General features: G+C 38.8%; 1 long non-coding RNA gene across 2 annotated transcripts in view; it reads right to left on the bottom strand.

Moving 5' to 3' along the window:
* LOC142604294 (uncharacterized) overlaps nucleotides 1–19,977 on the bottom strand; it is a 234,523-nt gene that overhangs the window by 84,461 nt on the left and 130,085 nt on the right. For both annotated transcript variants that reach the window (XR_012838169.1, XR_012838166.1), the window contains one exon: nucleotides 8,393–8,441. This is a non-coding gene — a long non-coding RNA (uncharacterized LOC142604294). The remainder of the gene's footprint in view (nucleotides 1–8,392; nucleotides 8,442–19,977) is intronic.

Here is a 19,977-nt window from a genome sequence, read left to right as displayed (position 1 = left end):
TCCCCTTCTGAAAGGCCATTTCCCCTTCTGTTTTGTAAATCTTCTTTCAAGTATTTCCTATACTTCCCATTGAAAGCTGGGCTTCCCTGTTCTCAGTCATGCCTCAGTACTCATGAAAGTGACTTCAGTCTGGTTGGAAGATGTTCTGTGAGATGACACGATTCGCCCCAGAACATTTTAAAGATTGTGTATTGTGCAAGCAATGAAATTCAGGAGAAAAAGCGTATTTGGGGTTCTTAGCACCAAAAATCTTGTTTGATATTGTTTTCTGGAAATGCCACCTCACAGACTGAGTAAAGCAGCAGCCTTGCTTCTAATTTCATCTGTCAATTATTCTGGTCTGATAGCTGTACGTCAGCAGTCTCCCATGCTACCATAAAACCACGAGTTCACTTTCTGGACTGCATCATAGATTCCTCACTGCATACTGGCTCATTACTGATGAACACACTCTACCAAATTATTTCCACTTAAAACAGATTTTTCAACATACACTTCTTAGCTGGAATATTGCACTTGTTTGTAAGAGGCAAAATGTCAGGGACCACAGAGATTTGATTTGGGTATGCTCTGAAAACTTTGAAATGTTACCTAGGATAATCCACCTCCTTGTGGTGCCCATTCCTACTCACTCTTTCATAACTTCAGGTCATAACAGACTCCTGTTTGTTTCTTTTTCAGTTCCTCAATTTCCAGAATCTCATCACAAGTCAGACATCTATTGTAGAGATACTCTTGTGGAGCTTCCTTCAATTCCCACTGCAAGCTCAGATTTCTAAATTCTGATTCGTTTGATACTGATCCTCTGTGGGATTTTTGGCAATAACAATTCTTCTTGACAGTTTCTTAATTTTTAAAAGGCATATAAAAATAACCATTTACCACAAAAAAATCAGTTGTTTTGTGCTCAGAAGATGAGTAATACTTGAAGTGAAATAGAAGCCCAGCATGGAAGGGCAGTAGAAAGGCCAGATGCTGCTTAATTCCTACATTGGCCCTATCATTATTTCAACCTCTTTTATCATCTTTGAGGTGTTCAAATAGAAGTTCTTCAGCACCTCAGCAGACCAACCACACACCAGAAAAGATCATGGTACAGACAACATCAAATGCATTGTCTAAAACCTGAAAAAAAAAAAAAAAAAAAAAAAAAGTGTGTTGAATTCAGCAGTAAAAAGCTGAAGGTGCTCCCTGGAAAAATTTGGGAGGACTGTGGCTGATAAAGGATCAAACAGTTAATGGAAGGAAACAGGCAACTATGCTCTCCTCTACAACTTAAAAGTGGATAAGATAAATGCTGCAGAAAGAGAAGTTCGTCTGTTTCTAACGCGTGCAAAGATTTGTGGTTTTGTTGGTTTTTTTTGTTTGTTTGGGGGTTTTTTCCTTCTTTTTTTTTTTTTTTTTTTTTTAACCAAACCCAAGGGAACAGAAACTTTTCTGCCTGAGAAGATAAAAAGAAGAGCGGATTTTTACCAAACTTACCTCCAACTATGGACCAGGAACCATGGTGATCAGTTGGTCATCTTGTAATGTTATCTAGATGCATCTTTAACAGTAAAGAGTTCCATGTGCCTTTTAAAACACTATTTAGTAAGTATGATTTTAGCACATGCCTTCTACTCAGTATCCTCACAGTTCCTAGTATTTTTGGATGTATTATGGAAACCTGCTTCTACCTAAATTTGTTCTCTAGAATCCTTACATTGCCCAAATCCTTGCTATATTTTCAGATCACATGGTTTTTACTCCACCATGAATTATTATTATTGTTATTATTATTATTGTTATTATTGTTTTACTTTAGCACCTTCTTTCCTGTGTTCCACCCAGTTGGATTTTCTTTTTCTTTTTTCACTCCTATGCAGAACACCACAAACTGGAATTTTCTTCATTTTTTTAAAAGATAACAAACATCTCCAACACACCTTCTGCTCCCTTACTCCATCTATTTTTGTTGATGTTTTCTATTTGCTCTAACACTTGTTTTGGACGTTCTGGTGTATTTTGTCTCCAGCCTATGTTTGCTTTCCACTTTGAGGGCTTCCTGGCAGACAGGGCCTCTAAGTTTGTCTTGTAGACCACTGAGGCAAATGGTCAGTGCTTAATGAGTAAGATACCTGGCTGCTCAGGAGGAAACACACAGGTGCTTTTCACCATGTTGTTTGACACATTCTGCCTTATAAACTTACCAACCCACATTGAAGGAGAGAACCTGAACATTACTTTGAACACTTTTGACAAATTACCTATCAAGCCACATAACTTTGATGATATTTGATGCATTTGTCAGTGTCCCATATCCATCATCTTTTAAAGGAAGATAAGGTAGACTACTGCAGCTCTAGCTAGCATAACAAGATTTTGCAGTTTACCATTTTTTATCAAGAGTTTGGCATGTGCGTGTTCTCCAAGTTATTCATAGTATGTTACTGAATCCATTGGCAAAGCACAGACTCCATGTACTCCTTTTGTATGTGCAAAAGGATTTGTTTAGCATTAGATGCACATTCTCAGCAGCATACACATCTGCTTCTTTTAGTGGTAAGGAAAGGCTAAAGTAAAATCTGAACAGAATTACCACAATGCTCAAATCCCAATTTATCTCCAACTATCCTCTAAGTATGGGATCTTCCCACAGGCACTTTCTTAGCCATTTTGGAACTTGCCATCCTGAAACTGAAATAACATCATTTGTTACGGTTTTGCATTTCGGGGTTTGGGTTGGTTTTTTCTTCTTTTTTCTCATCTATCCACAATTTGTTAGTAAGTACTCCCCTTTACTTAAGCTTTACCAAAGTGGGGCTTTCCCATTGAATTTTTAGTGGCACATTTCAGATGCCTCTGGGGACAATGGACCCGTGGATGGAGAGAAAACAGAGCACAGAGAATTTGCTCCTGGACCAAGAGTTCCAGGAGGGTTGTTCCTCCTCATTTCAGAAGGTAACACAGGTATTCAGGCACTGTACCAGGAAATACAACTGCAAAAAGGAGTCATGATAGAGGCTGAAGAGACTTCTTTTCCCAAATGTCATCCACTAAAGTAGCTTTTGTCTTACAAAGTTTGCCAGACATGAAATATGATCATAATGAAAGAAGCCAAATTTTTCTGACCAATTCTTTACAAGCTTAATAACAAGAAGCACAAATTCTCCCTGAAATGGTAAAAACCTCTGTGTGGGGGTGGGGGTGAAATAATAGGAGAATGGGGTAAATGACGGAGGGAATGGGAATATAGGCTGAAGAGAACACAAAGGATCATCTAGTCCCCCATGCTGCTGCAAGGCGGCACCAGTTATTCTTGTCTTTCCTAACATATTTGGCTAATGACTCCATTTCATTCAAACCTTCCTTGTAAATCAGATCAAGACCTCTGATTATCGTCATTGTACTCTGCCTCCTCCTTGCTGTACAATGCCCAAAGCGGGATATTGCACTCCAGACTACCAACACACTCACAGCTAAGCAGGGAGTGTCTGTCAACAGCAATTGCACTCACTGTACAGATGTGCATTTAAACTAAACTACTGCCAGAGAGAGAAACTCATGCCCTGTTCCTAAATGGCTAAAGCTCATTTCTCAGAGATATACAATATCCCTTTAATCATCTGAACTTGGAAGCCAGTTCTAACAAGAGACTGGATAGCTCAAAATAAAAAGCTCCCTTAGTTGCATCACAGAAACATGCACAGAATAAATATTTAGAACTTATTGGCTCTTCAGTGTCTCTAGTAGTTGAATCAGCACTGATCAAAAATAATCTCAATTCTGAAGCATTTGTTTAGCAAAGAATACAGAAATGGTCTTAGAAAACAGGTGAGGAGGGGATATACTCATCCTCAGTGCTAGTGCCGCAGCTGACAACCCTGCACAAGAATAGAAGGCACAGTGCCCGCACTTCTGGCTGAGAGCAGATATTCCTTCATAAGAAATCTAAAAAGCAACGGTATAATCAGTTTGAATGACAACCCTATTAAGAGCTGTGTCTTTAAGCCTTCCTTAAACAACGCTGAAACATTTCAACAGGATGCTATTAGGAAACAGCAAAATACCACAGGATTTCAGCCCACTTACATGGAGGGCTGATGCTGGGAGAAGGTAAGCTACTACAGTCATGCAGCCGGACGTAGGATATGGGGCCTCCATGGGGATCACATTTGGTTTCCCAAGGACTCTCTGTCTTGCTGCTAGTCATGCTGCAGCAGGTAACGCTCTTTGGCTGCAGAGATGCACTGCACAGGTTTCCCAGGCACTGGGAGAAAACCTAAAGGAGATGAAAGTTCAGGACAGCAACTTACTGCGTGGCTGTATTCAAGCTCATTTGCAGTGTAAAGACCCACGTGCAGGTCTCATATAAGGTATATTTATAACGGTGTGACACATACTGACCTTGAGTAAATCGCTAACCACTCGACTTTTGGTGGTTTCAGCGGTCTTACTTACATGAGTAAATAAGGCTTATCCACAGCCAAAGCCTTTGAACTAGATTTTCTGTATATTTCTGCTATCATCTACTTCATTCTCTCTAAGAAGGAAGAAGAAAACTCACAGCTTAACTGATAATTTGTTAATGTTTCACCATTGCACAAAACTGCAAGCACGGAGACTAAAGAAGGACAAAATATACAATATGTTTGTCACACGATGCAGTTAGTAGGAAATATTTTAGACAATTTTCCCTCAAAAAAAGGGAGGTTCATGAAAACAAAGTTATTTGCAAGGAAATGTGTCAATTCATTTGCCATTTAAAAAAAGCAGAGAGTGTTTTGAAATTGCTCAAATATTTTTTAGATATTTTCAAAGATGAAAAAAGTTCTGATTTAAAGTTCAAAATTACCTTTTTTTCCTTCTCCCAAAGACTGATGTAGGTATGTAGAAAAAACAAACCAAAATTAAATATTTGAAAATTACTGATATTAAATATTTAAATCGATTTGATTCACCTTCTGCTGACCATTATTTATAAAGTACTTGATATTTTATTGTTTTTACTATTTCAGAGAGGGGAAAGTTCTGAAACTTCAAAACTTCTTGACATGCATGATAATTATTTCTGATCCATCTTCAAGTTCTCTAAAGTCATTTCACGAAAATTATCGAAGAATTTTTTTTTTAGAATAATTGAATGTATCTTTCTTTCCCCACCCTGATTTTTTTTCAATCCTTAGGGACATTTTTGTTTTTAAACAGTCTTAAATGAGTCCTCCTTTTTCTGTGGCTCACTCTCCCAAGGCATTACTGAACAATTTCTAACAGATTTCTTATAGCAACTAATTGTGAAGTTACAGACAGAAGTCTTAAGTTAAGGTGAAGGAATAGGTATCTGGAAGACATAAGAATGCTGGCAATGATCCTGATTTACAAGAAAGTATTAAAATAAACAACTCAAGGGCAAAGACAAAAAAAATGTTCTAAATAGAGATAAAATGCAATATAAAGCAGGGGTTTTCAATTTTCTTCTGGGTGAAATAGAGTGCATTACACTTGTTGAACTCTGGAATACTACCAAAATCAAGGATAGAGATGTTCAGAAAAGGATGTCCTTGCAAAATTGCAATAGATGGCAGCAATGGTATCATATATACATAACAGTTTCTCCACTCACAGTCACCAACTCACTGGGCCTCTTATGAAATTGTACTCAGTGTCTGGTAGAGGTTTATACCACAGAAGAGTATTGCCTCAAGCTGTTTTAAGTACACGAGACAGGTTTGTTGCACTTGAGGGAGATATGTCCTTGGTGGGTTGCCTTCTGCATCTATTAGCCAAGGCAAGATCTTTGCTGTCCAGTAAGCTGCCGTCTTCATGCCCATTGATGCACAGCCCCAAAAGACTTTTTGACATCTCCCCCAGTCAGGTCAGCATTTACTTATCAACTAATAAGAATACGATTAATCAACAAGCACTCAAAACTCTGCAGTTACGAAAGACATAAACCCCCCAGTATTTAAATAATCTATTTTTCAGTAAGCTCCTTATTTTGTCTAACCCATCTGAGCTTCTGTGGAAATTGACCCTTTACGCAAAAAGGTTATGTACAAAACTGCGAGCTAGGTTGTGGGGCTGGCTGGGCTGGTCTCTGACATGAGTAGCCAGTTGAGGGGAGTGGAACCGCTAACAAGTCCTAATTGCAACAGATTGTGAGTTAAGTTCCTACGTAGTGTTCATCTTTGGCACATTTTCACATCTGCATATCTGTATTTCTGTAGACATTTCTAAGTTGGATGTCGAATGGCAGTTTTGCAGTGGGGAGGGGGGGGCGGGAAGACTTAAAACAGTTGGGTGCTAAATCCTACCTTCTGGGCAAACAGTGGATTTAAATGTGATTTACTATTAAATGTATATGCATGTGTTAATAAATACATACTTGTAAAACAGTCACTGGTAGCACAAATTTGTAGTCTTTATATCAAGATAGAACATTTATAATATACCCAGTCATTACAACATAAAAAAATGGTCTGCTGCACTAGCAGCCAATGTTGCTGAAATCAGCATTTTCGCTATGGAGGTATTAATATCCAGCTTATCGATTATAATCTGCTTCACTGTATCCTCAAGATGCCCCAGGCACAGATCAGATGCCATGTGCTGATCCGGACCCTCTGTCTCAGTGATGTGAAAATGTTCAAGCCACACACTCATTTAGCAGTGCTAGGACCTTACCAATTTATTATATTATTACGGAAAGAAGAACACATAGGACAGTTTGCTATCTTTACTACCAAGGTTGCCATTTTGAATCCCTCACTGAATCTGTCAATGCCTTTGTAACAGCTTACAAAGTTTCATACAGAGAAGTTAATCCAAAAATTTAAGTACAGACTATATGTTAAATTTTATAAGTAAATTATTTGATCTGAGCAGCTGTTTTTCTAACTCAATCTTCTGCAAAGTATTCCAATATTTACACACTTCAAAGAGCGTTTCAATTCTGCTTAGGTCAAGAAAGAGAGATTTAAATGGAAAAAGTAACTTCTATGGAGAAAAGTCCAACTAGAGGAAACATCCAGAAAACATTTAATTTGCTCAGGGTCAGTATTTCCCTAAGAATAAAATGTTAAGGATTGGACTCTCACTTGACAAGGAATTCTATGAGTCACATCTGTGGAAGTAAGTAAAGGAAATATATGCAAAGGTCGGGCAATATTACATAGTTCCTAAAAAATCTTCTCTTATTATTTAGCAGCCTGGTCAACAGTCCAAGACCCTCAGGCTAGTATGTCCAGCCTTCATTTTTTTCAAAATTAACTGTAAGACATAGGTAACGGTAATGGATGCAGTGCTATAAGAAGCGTTGTTAAGAAGATGGCAGGCACGGTACTCTTCCCTTGTGCTTGTTCCAAGCAGCAGCACTACTAAAGCTTCTGCAGTTGCAAAAACTTTCTTTTGAAACGGGGGGTTATTTTAATAACAACATTTTCCAGCGGAAACCACTAGTTCTAACGAAATCAAATGGATATTAGGACAAACTGTTGTCCTAAAATCTATATTTAACTAAATCAAAAGATCTGTCATCTCCTCTCAACAATTTTTAAAGCCTCGCACTTCTCAATTTTGTTCTCATTTATTTTTTTCCAGATAGTTCAGCTAAGGATGCATTATGCAAGCCTGTAAGTACAGAGTTTCTTCTGTTTTCTGTTCTGAGACAAATTAAAGGTCAGTTTTTCAGCACATTATATTTTTCTTTTCTGACTATTTACACATCTTGAAAATTAGGATAAAGGAACTGGAATCTAATGGTTTAGGGTAGCATTATTTCACTGCACTGAAAACAAACCAACAAAAAAGCCCAAACTTGCTGCATCTATCTGGTAGTTAATAAAATCGCTAGCAAGGAATCACCTCTCATGTTTTCTTCAAATAAATGATAATTTTTGTCCAGACAGCTTTTGCATTTTGCCACAGCTCAGCTATGAACCACTCACAGAAAATCCTAAGAACACAATGTGAACGTAAAATGCTACTGTCTGTTGTCTAAAGACACCTCAGTTTTACTGTGAGGGTGTTGATGCTTCCAACCTTTTTATTACCTGAAAACCCATCAACAGCTTTATAATGATGAACGCAACACAGTTCAGTTTGTATTTGCAAAATTCACTTTTAAAAATGGCAGATGTGTGCCAGCACATCTGGAAACCACTTTTAATTATACTTTCCTCAAGTGGGAAAGCAGTAGCTTGCACCCATAGTGAAGCTTTTATATCTGACCCACAAATGCTAGCAACCACCTGGCTTTACACTGATTTTCATTATAGAGTATATCACATTACTACCCTATTATTCCAGAACGACATTTGAAGCTGTTGTGTGACTAAGCTGCAGCAAGTGTGGTCTTGAAAAGGCCTCTACTCTACAAAAATGTAATAAACTTGATTGCAGTTAGGGTACTTACCACTGAGGATATAACAATACGTATGCTCCTAAAGTTGGCTTCTCTTGCTCTGAAAGTCATAAAAGATATACATTAACAATCATGATTACCAGTCTGGGAATTGAAATTTAGCAAACTAATGTATGCCCCTAAATGAGATACCTTGTAAGTATTTGGAATTCTTTCCAATATTTGTTTCTTTCCTACTATTAATACAGGAGTATTATAGTCAAATACTCTGCTTCTTCAGCCGTGCTCTGAGATTACAAAAAAAACAATTTCAACTGTGATCTGTCAGCCTAACAGTATTTCAATTCTGTCATAAATATTTTCACAGGTTGCAAACATTGTGAGTTACACAACTAGGTTGGGTTTTCTAAACTTAATCTTCCTCCCGTACTCCCCCTGTCCCACCCAAATGTAACAGCTTTTGTACATCACTGTTCCTCATTTCTGACAAAAAAAAAAAAGATGTTTCAGATGTCCGTGGAATCCTTTTCTTCTTTACAATAATCTTTCAGTATTTTGGAAGAGTGTAATGTTGACATGCAAAATTTCGTATATCATAGTGGAAAGGAAAGGTTGAACATTTGTAACGCTCAGCCCTTGGGAGACCTGGCATGCCCAGGGACAGACTCATCAGAAATGGACACCAGTATGTGTAGCTTTGCAAAATGTCAAGCACACAATTTTACAGACTATATTTTAGAATAATTTGCTATGCTGACCTGCACAATGTGCAGGTAACTAAAAAAACCCCAAACATCACTTTAGCATAATTCAATCTGCTTATCAGTTACTGTGCTTGAAAGAAAAGCTTCCACACTGTTATACTTCTAAAAACCCACATTCACCTGTCTTGTATTTTCTGCCTTTAATTCAGGACTTAAGTTTTGCAGTAACTTGCGAAGCCACAGAGGATCCCTCACGGGACTGAGCCCTCTCCCCTGCGCTGCCCACGTAATTTCACCGCGTGCTGCCAAGGGCTTTGGGATTGCAGAATGAAACTCGTCCCGCTTTGAGACAGACTCAAAGCAGACCTCAGTCCGGGATCCTGAGACAGCCGCTACGCTCCCTCTCTACTGGGCAGAACAACAACCGATCTGTACAGTCGCAAGTACCTTGGCTTCGCTCCTGCCCTCCCACCGCTCTCCCCCCACTGCTACGCACAGCCGCACCGAGGCGCAGAACGTCCCAGTGCCGCTGCCTCGCACCACCCAGGAGAGCTGCTGCTTCTGCAGCAGGCAGGGCTCTCCGACTCAGCAGAGAGGGAACAGCAAGATTTGCTTTAATGCACCTCTTTTTTTTGTCATCTCAGAGCCTCCCATGTGACACCTGGTAGGCATTTAAACGTTCACCCAACTATTATGCATTAAAATAATGTAGGGGGTTGTACATATAACTTTTGCAAAAAGGTTCGTAATATTGTAAAAGACTGAATATGTTAGCAGTCCATAACCCTGCTGCTGTAAAAGCATAACGTGATTTCACATTGCAAATACATTTATTACCCGTGCAAAGAAGGCATCATATTCCTCCTCCTATTCTATAATCTGTGGTAACAATTTTAGATTACTAAAAAAAAAGTGTTCATTTCTGTGAAATGCTTAAACCTAAAAAAAAAAGGATTACAGTCTACTTCAAACTACAGGCACACTCTGAAAATAGCTTGTTAAAGGTTTTCTGACTAAATACACTTACAGGGCAAAGAAAGACTGAAGGACTCTACGGTACTCTCCAAAATATAAAAATACGGTTTTTTTTGTTTGAAGATGAACATATCCTTAAATCAACCTTACTGAAAGAAAATTATGTCTAATTATCAAAATAATAGCCTTAGAATGTAAATTCATTTCATCTTGGACATACATTATCTAATGCAGCGTTTCACTAGGGATACACCAGAAGACAGGTAGCTGCACTTTCTGAACTCTGCTTGAAATGGTGATATGAATTGATATAATCAAGGTCAGCCACAGGAATCACATGTAGAAGAGGAGAAGGATGAGGGAAAAAACAGCAAATGGGCAAAATAAGCACTCGGACGTCTGCTTCTTTACCACACAAGGAAGGCACGTTCAAGCCTTTTACTCAGGAAACCTTCCTCTTCAAGGAGTGCCAATGAAGACAACAAAGCTGCTGGAGGAAGATAGCAATGCCAGTTGCGGTAGCACCACCAGGAACTACGGGCGAAGACGTGGCTTTTGGCATCCTGGAGCAGCCAGGTCACAGGGTGCTGGATCCAAAGAGCTGTGAAGTCGGGGGGATTCTCCCTGCTGATTGCAACGGGCCCTAGATCAGCCCCTTGCCCTTAATACATCTTTAACTATCCCACTCGTAACGCTGTCATCATGAGCTTAAGGATGTGACTGGGAAGGAGAGCAGAAATGTCTTTGAAGCCATGAAATATATCCAAGATCCTGGATACCTGCCATTTTAAAACGCTGAGCTGAATGCACTCGGCCTTAGCAGCAGGTTAACGGGTCTGGAAGCGAGGAGCAAACAGAGAAAAAAATCCCACCATTGATGCATCTTCCCTGCCTAACTCCCTCTGATTCCAGGCATTTTGGGTGCACTGGAGCCGTACCCCCATAACCGGCCAGTCCGGCAGACCACATGCGTGCAGCCATGCTGGAGCCTGCCCATCGCACCGCCGTCCCGGACAGTCGCTGGAAACCAGCTCCGGGGCCAGGGGCCGGTGCTCGGGGCTGCACACATCTGCAGGAGGGCAAACACCCAGGCTTAGGCAACAGGGCTCCAGGCAGGTCGAGCAGGCAGAGAGAAGGATTACTCCTGGGAGCAGGGTACTGCCGACAGAATGCCACGGCCCTTCTCCCCAGAGCAGCATTGATGTTGTGCCCGTTCTCTCCTATAGCGAACTGACTGAAAATACTAAAAAGTCTTTGCAATCTTATTGGTCCTGCCATGGGAACTTGACCTGGCAGGACAATGCATCTTTGTTCTCAATTAAAAACATTATTTGGGCACAGTAATTATTTAAAAGCCAAGAAGAATGTGACTTTGTAATTATAACCACCATTTGTCAATTGAAGCAAATGTTTTAAACTATCAAGGTTTAGTAGAGAGAGTAATAACAAACACTACTATGACTACATGTAGCCTTCATCTAGCCAGTGCAATTTTACTTGTATTCTGAAATCACTCTGTAGCATAATCATAAACCAAAATTATAATTGTAGTAAAAAACCACATACACATGCTGATATGAAGAGATTTCATTAGCACATTACATTACTGGATACTGCAAGTAGTCCGCCTGCTACGTTCTCCTTTTTATACGAATACAGAGCAATCGTGGCTATTTTAATACAGAAAAATGGGAAGCAGAACAAGAAAGAAATTGAGAGAATTTGTGTTAAATTGGATTTTCTTGTCTCCTCCTGTAGTTTTTATCACTGAGATGACAAAACATTATCATTAGCAGTTTATACCAAAAGTTAACATTTGCCCATCGTTTTGTATTTTCTCTAAACCACAAAGGTTGGAGCCTGTTATGCACTCCCCTTATCTTACTCTGTTACTTTAGAATCTAAGAGCGCACTGTGCACATTAATCTTTCATGGCACAGTTCACTGAAGTTCTGCCAAAATTCAATAATTATGTTCCATCCAATGCAGCAATTTATTTATCTCATTGCTGGAATTTAGAACATATAGAACAAAGTGCTTAGTTTATATGAATGAAATGCTTGCTTAAAAAAAAAACAACAAAAACAACCCCACACAAAACCACAAGACAAAACAAACCAGCCTTGTTTAATTTCTGAAGTTTTAAAACATGCAGTAGAATCTATCGAGGAATAAAGCTATCTTTATAAGACCTCATGTTTTCTTGATAAACTGAAAGCATTCTACAATATGTTTAGGGTTGGAGGTTTTTTCATATAAGTGAAAGTATTTTATAAATACATTTGTAACTTTTATTCAAATGTATAGCAATACGTACCACGTACACTGCACTACTAAAACATAAAATATTAATGTCTAATGGTCATTAAAAATGTCAACTACAAAGCAAGAATTTGTATTTTGAATGGAGAATAAATTGGTTTACTGCACTGAAATGGGTAACTGGGAGTTCAACAATTCTATGGAGTAAAATGTAAGATACAAAATTACAACAAAGTTAAGCTTTATAATTGCACTCTTTCATGATATGTTTGCAAACAAATAGAAAACATAAAGCTCTCCAAGCAGGAAGATTAGAGACATGTTATTCCTCAGGGCTGTTAAAAATAAAAATGGCATAATGGAGAATAGTTAGTATCTTTCACCTTTTGTAGTCTCAGGAAAAGTAACTAACCAGTTATTCATCGACCTAACTACAAAGCAGAAACATTAATCTACTGGCTTGGGATTTAAAAACAGAATATAGTATTTATACATTTTTAAACTTTATACCTAATATTTATGAATACAGAATTCTGATTTAGCTGATGGTAACATGACTTCTTTGTATGTTCATATAGACAATACACTTCTTGATGAAGGAAAATGCTGATTTAGTGTCTGCGATCAAAAGACAAATTTATGTTTTAAATTTTTAAGCAAAACTGTCTGTTACTTCATATATTAGATTTTACACTTCAGGCATGCTATTAGACAAAATTTGACTCTGGAATTAGAAACTGCTTGCAAAGTTTTCGGAGAATAACTTGCTGTGATTTATAACACAACCCTTCACCAACCAAAACAGAAATGAAAACGTCTAGAAGCAGTGCAATAGCATGTGTTCATTATTTCACAGTAAAATCTTCTAGGTAAAACTTGGAATATCACAGCAAAACATTTTAAAGTTAGTTTTGCAGTAACTAGATGTGCATATGCATATTTTAAATTAACTGTACCTAATCTAGTAACTCAGGAGAAATTACTTCCACGCACCAGCAAATAAATTTCATAACGATTTGCTAAAATTCTACTATCACGTTTACTTTTGCAGTATGGTCATTTTCTGTCATGGTTTACATTAAAATAGGATTCAACTTTACTGTATTTTTCCCTGTTGTAAAACTTTTTAAAAATCCCAGAAAAAGGCAATTAAATCCTCTGCATTTTATTTTACTAATGTTCTCCATCTATTTTTTTTTTTTCTGCTTTCTTTCATTGTAAATACAACATGTTACAGCTAAACTCGTAGGAGACTTTTGAGTATTGTAACTCAGTCTCCTGTAACGTAACAATGAACAAACTCTCCCAGGCAAGTTATATGAAATTACGGATACTGAAGAGTCTATAAAGCTCGCGTTTTCTCCCCATCTAGCTATGTCTTGCATTATGTAATAAAGGAAACACACACACACACACACACAAACACCTTACAGAAAATGTACGGTTTAACAGAAGAAAGACAATACCTGTAAAGCCCATTTTAACAGCAGGAACTACTGCAAAAGGGATCAAGGCGGGGGGGGGGGGGCAGGGGGCAGGGGAAGGTGCGAAAAGGCTGTTCCACATCGATATTGCTGCTGGAGTATGGTATTGCTTGTAAGTAAACAGCACGTGTAGGAAGAAACGAGCAACTCCTCGGCTATAGCCACAAGTGCTGTTATGTAAAATAAAAATGCTTAACAAAAATGCCGCCTAACGCATTTTGTCTTTACATTGAACGCACGTGGAAAAGACACTGGGGTAGAGTATACACAGCATGTAATAGGAGGTCCTTAATTTCCAATTGCTGGGTTGCCTTGTTAAATACAGATTAAATTCACAAAACGTTCAAGTGTACAATAATAATGTATTCACTTACAGTGCCAGACTTGTTTATATAATATCAGCGAGGAATAATCACCCATTTATTGCACTGATGATCTCCACAAGTTTCAAAACTCTGAGCAGACTTGAAACGTGAACTTTCGCAGCTCCTTATTAATGTTTAGACTAAGTCCCTTTCCCCCTTTTTAACAACAAAGGACAGCCCAGCTCCTGCTCCCTGTCTCGCAGATCAGACCCCTACCCAGATTGGAAGGAATCGGGATAAATCCAAAGGCACATCTGAGATTTTCCTTGCAAATTTTCCCCGCAATGGATCTAGGCATCTTTTTTTTAAATACTCCTATCAAAAAAGCTTCATTCGCCCAATTCAAACAAAGAAACTTCTCGAAAATGTCATTACTTACTGTTCACTGAGCATAATTTACTGAGATTAAAAGTTTAAAGTTTCATCTGCTTTACATCCACAAGTGTTTTAAGCAACCCCTAATACTGTATCCTGCTTAAATGTGACAATTAGGGCTGCTTTGGCATGTTGAAAAATATAAAGGTACCAACGATCCTCATTATGCCTTAGCTCCCTGTAGCCTGGTTTTTGGAGGTGTGTAAGCTGCGGAAATTTAGAATGATAATAGCAACAATTTGGTACACGAGGAAAAAACAGAGACACCACATATTCCCCCCCCCCCCCCCCGCCCCATCCAATGCTTCAGATATACTGTATAAAGTCATTTTGACATGCCTACACAACTGGTTGTGGCAGCTTTCAGACATGATTCCTAATCACAAAAAAATGCTTCAGGTTCTTTTAGAGAAAGCTTGCCGTTGGGAAGTTGATTTTGGCCAAGTGCCAAAATCATGTGCAAAAGGGGCCCTCATTACCAATTCATGGCAGCCTTCAGCGCTGACAAAAAATGTGACCCAACAGGCTAAAGCAACAACTAAAATTAAAAAGTATGAGACAAAGACAACTTACTTAATATTCCTTCCATCGCCACATTAAACTTTTCCGTAATTAAACCCTTGTTAGTTCAAAGCAGTTTTCAACTACTTTTAAATGATTGCACAGGCAGTCTGTAACAGTTGAGAGCTCTCCCTGTAAATCCTCCCCAGCTCCTCCACTTTTGAACAGCATTTGGGTCGGACAGCAGGACTTTCTGCCGGGCGCCTCTGCGAGAAAGCCCCTCTCCAAAAAGAAGCCAGGCGCCCGAACGTAGGTTTTCAGTGAAAACTAAGCAGATCGCTACAAGATTTTGCAAGCGTTAAAGGCATAGGAGGAGTGAGGAGGGGGGGAGGAGAGAAAGAGCTCGGTCCGCCGGAGCAGCTATTTCCTAAACTTTCTAAAAAGCTTATCAAAACGGGCATGCAAACATTAAGCAATCGCAATTAACAGCGCTCGCTGCACTACTATCCCATAAAAGCAGATTTGATGCGTGGCCTTACCTAGATGTCGTCTGGCTTTTCTGTGGATCAAAAAGTTTCCTGCCTAAGCACACAGATATTCTTTCACAAACCATAAAGGCCCCTTTTATTAATCCAGCACTGTAACAGCCTGCTTTCTACACCACGTTGAGAGCAGGATGCGTCAGCTTTCGAGAGAAAAACAGTCTTAACACACAATTAGTGGCAGATTGTATAATAGTGGATTTATCTTAAAGAGTGAAAAGGCATTTTTTAAAAAGCAAAGAGGGTGCGGTCAGATGTTAGGCTATCCCTGAGAAAAGGGGCCTAGGCTGCACTAGTACCTAAATACTAGCAGAAGCTTACTGGGAAGGGAGCCAATGGAATGACTTTGTTTGACCCAGCTGCCAATCTCTCCTGAAGCACTGCGCCAGACTAAACACTGACACTATTTTAACTCAAATCAGGCTACAGCAGCTGTTTGCTTTCCGGCTCTCAGCTATGCACCATGGCCATGATGACTCTGCACAGTACATATGATAGAGCTGGGGCACTTCTGCTAAAATATGTTCCATGTTTGGACTGGTGGTATAGAAGCGGGGGCTGGGGGGGGCTGCTGTTTTGGGGGGGTTCTTTCTTCCTTTCTTCCTTTTTTCCTTTTCTTTCTATTCTTTTTTTTTTTTTTTAAACATCCCTGCCTCCGTTTTCCCCAAAGTGAAATAAAAATGAGATTTGAAAAATCTCGCAGAAAATTCAGCATTGCGAGTCAGGTGAAACGAGAAAAGTTAATGCTTGGGACTGACAAGAACCAGAATACATTGTAAAGGTGTGCATGTGCGTGCATGACTCCAAAATCCAGCTACAACATGACATTATTTATTTTCCTCTTGCTAGTTGCCCTAAAATTGTTCAGCATAAAAACAATTGACAGATTCTCCCTCTCGCTCATTTTTAACTGGAAAATGAAAGAGATTGTGTGTGTGTATGTGTGTATATATATGTAAGAAAGCAGGCATTGCATGTGTGCATACATGCACGCATTTACTTAGGCATCCAGATTCTGATCTAAATTACACCATTGCAAATTGCACTGTAAGCGATGAAGTTATGACAGGTTAAAAATGAGGGTGGAATTTGATAGCCAATTTACTTATGAAAGTATATGAGACTGAAAAAATACATAAGCAATATTAGTAAGAGGCATATGGCAGGAGGTTGGTATGGCTTTTCTGAGTCAAAAAAAGTCAAAGAAGAGTTGCAGTAACAGAAACAAAGCACATACATACACATGCTAAAATCCAGTGGAAGCTTCTGAAGTACTGGGCGTGCGCGTGGCACAGTCCAACACACCACCTACAGATCTGCAGCATTTGCACCTAAACTCAGCCACAGTACCTAAGTCAAAACTCTGTTTTCTCTTAACGCCACCCCAGAGGGTTGTGGTCTACTCCCAAAAACTACATGTCATGATACTTTCCTTGTTCAGGAAAAAAATCAGAATAATACCTCCACCTAAAACCATAAAGCATAGAGAGGGAACCTAACCCTTTTTATTTAATGTGAAAGTGTGTGACTTATCTTGATACGGGGTAAAGGACAAGGGGAAGGTCTAGGTCCTGACATCTGAATGCCTTTAGTAAGCGCTGCTGGGTGTCTCAAATTCAATATGTATACTCAGTAGAGATAATGAGGAAAAAAGAAAAAAAAACAGAAATGGAAAACAAAAAACAAAATAACAAAAAAAATCTAAACTCTGAAAGCTGATCGTGTTGCTCTGTCTTAGGCTGTTGTGCACCAACTGATTTCCATGAGCTGCTCAACAGCCTGCTACCAGAAACCAGTGGAAGTCATTGATATTGCACAAGCTCAAATCTCGCTAACTAGCTGCCCCTCTCACTGGTCCTCAAGTATATTAACAATTTAAGAAAAGATCCTGGAAAAGACCTTAAGTAATCCACCATAAAATGAATAAGGATTACAAATGAAATGAGTAATGGCTAGCACAACAAATGCCCAATGTTCCTATCTAACATAAGAAGTGAAGCAGAAGAGGAGACCTGCATTATGTCTGAAACACCAAGAAAGAACATGCAATTACATTTACACTAAGGAGGAAGGTACAATAAAGGCAGTTACCTACACCTGAGAAGTCTGAAATCTTAAAATGGCAGACAGGTGAGACAGAGCCAACTGTTTTTACAGTCCGTCTCTTGTCTCTCTAAGGAGCACAGCGAGCATTTATCATGAGATGAATTTGCAGACCCCCTAAAGAAAATGCGATTCCCCAACAAGGGCAGCGTGTGCCCTGTGGATTCATACCTCGCGTTGCACCACACAAGAAAGGCAATACTGCAGCGATAAGTCTAGAGACATTAACAACACTGAACCTAGCATGGCTGGAAAAGAACAAAAGTACAAAAGTACAAGATAAGAAACAGAATATAGGCTGGAGTGAAGCTTTGCCAGCTCCTTGAGGCAGAGAAGGTAATATGGCCAGATCAACAGACAAGGAATTTAGTAACAAAATTTGAGAATTGACAGGAAGGGAACGATGTTGTTCTCAGTGAAGCCAGCAAGGAACTTATCTAAAACAGGACAAGGTCAGGATGTGGATAAACCGCAATGGATAGGCATTTAAAACACTGACATGGAAAAGACAAGACTATACGCTTAAAGGTGGAACACAAAGGCTTTTCATTCAAATACAGTATAATCAGCAGAAAGCTCATGCAACCTTTTTCTTCTTCTTGGAAAGCCAATTGAAAATTTATTCCTGTTTCGGTTTGTGAGGGTGGGTCCTCTTAGCGTCATTTGATTTGTAAGTTAAATACTCTTGTCATAATTGCTCCAGGGTGGTTGCAGGAGGAGGAGGAGGTTTCTTTCACTTTTAAACAAACTTTTGTCAGCCTTGGGCAATGCATGAAGAAACATAAGGAAGCACTGGAATAGGTAACTAGGAGGGCTTTGCTGACAAATACAAATCTTTTTCCTTCTAGAAAACTGTTTAGAATTCTTATTATCTTATAAATGAAGCATTAGTGTAACTAAGCATATTTGCAGTTCCTGTTGTAGAAAACCTCTGGTTGCTCCTAAAAGGGTTCTCAGTTAGAAATTACACATTCATTCTTTTTACCTTGATTTTGAGGTTAGGGAGCTGAGTGTGTGTGTGATTACACTGTGTGCATCTATGCCATCTAAAATCTCTTCAAATCATTGGACAGTATTGATCAAATTTAAGATTAGAGGTTTCAGGTGTATTTTTGAGAACCTCAGTAGCTTTGAGATCTCCATCCCATATCAAATATAGGTCAAATGAATAAAGGCGATAAATTTTTTCAGTATCCTCATGAGCAAATATGGAAAATCCATAGAAGAAAAAGACCTCCTAACTGCTTCATTACTTCACAGTAAAAACTTCTATCAGACCCACACACTGTTTTAAATATCAACATTGAATTAACATCAAGAAATGAATTAATAGAAAACTAGGCTTCACTGCTCATGAACTACCTTTGTTTCACTGGGGAGCAGGTAGAAAGCATATTGGACATATTGTCCAAAGGCTTTTGTTTGTTTGTTTTGCTTTTTAGTTTCAACTATTCAATTAGAGTGACTTCTTTTCAACCTCATTTCTTATATGTTTAGTACCATAATTATGGCCCACTACTTTACGAGCAAATGATTCCTCACTTCAAGTCAATTGTAAAGCTCTAATTGATTTCAAAGGAATCAGGATTTTATCCTTTTCATCCCCAAGCCATAAGCATATTGCTAGAGGGTCCCAGCAAATAAGTAGAGCACTATGCAGCTAGCACTGAGAGGTGATTTATAACTTTCAGCTTCCACTTGTGCATCAGTCACTTCTGGAAGAGATGATGGCCAAAACTATGTCATAACGTTACAAGTCATATATGCCAGTCTGCCATTAGAGACTCTGAGCTTCTACAATGCTGTGCATTTGTTCACCCACTGAGTCTTCTATCTGAACTTTCAGTTCCTCCAGTAAGAATCACTGGGGAAGAGAGGAAAAAGAAATTAAACATAGAACAAAGCTTGCATTTCAGTATTTCACATGCTTCAGGTGAGCAAGTTAAATTTCCAAAATCAAAACTGACTTCAACTTTATTTCCCTACCTACTGCTTTAGTATCACACACCACTGATTTTATTAATATGTTTAATTTATGCTTATTTTAAGGTGGAAGACAATGGTGAAATACAAAGGAAAAAAAGAAAAGAAAAAAAAAAAAAAACCAGAAAAAAACAAACCAACACCCACCCCACCCCCAACCAGGAATACATACTTTCTATTAAAAAGTGAGAAACATAAATAAATTCAAGAGACAGTCACCTATTCATGGTAAAATGGAACCCAGATGCTAACAGCTGAGAAGAAACTTGCCTCAGAAACTTGATTGCATAAATATCTTTCATGAAGGATTTTCATAATCCTCTGAGTAAGCCAGTGCCCACC

Source organism: Balearica regulorum, chromosome 1 (genome assembly GCF_011004875.1).
Source record: "Balearica regulorum gibbericeps isolate bBalReg1 chromosome 1, bBalReg1.pri, whole genome shotgun sequence".
Lineage (NCBI taxonomy): Eukaryota > Metazoa > Chordata > Aves > Gruiformes > Gruidae > Balearica > Balearica regulorum.
The sequence above is the reverse complement of the archived record's forward strand: the minus strand, read 5'-3'. Positions and strand labels throughout refer to the sequence as shown.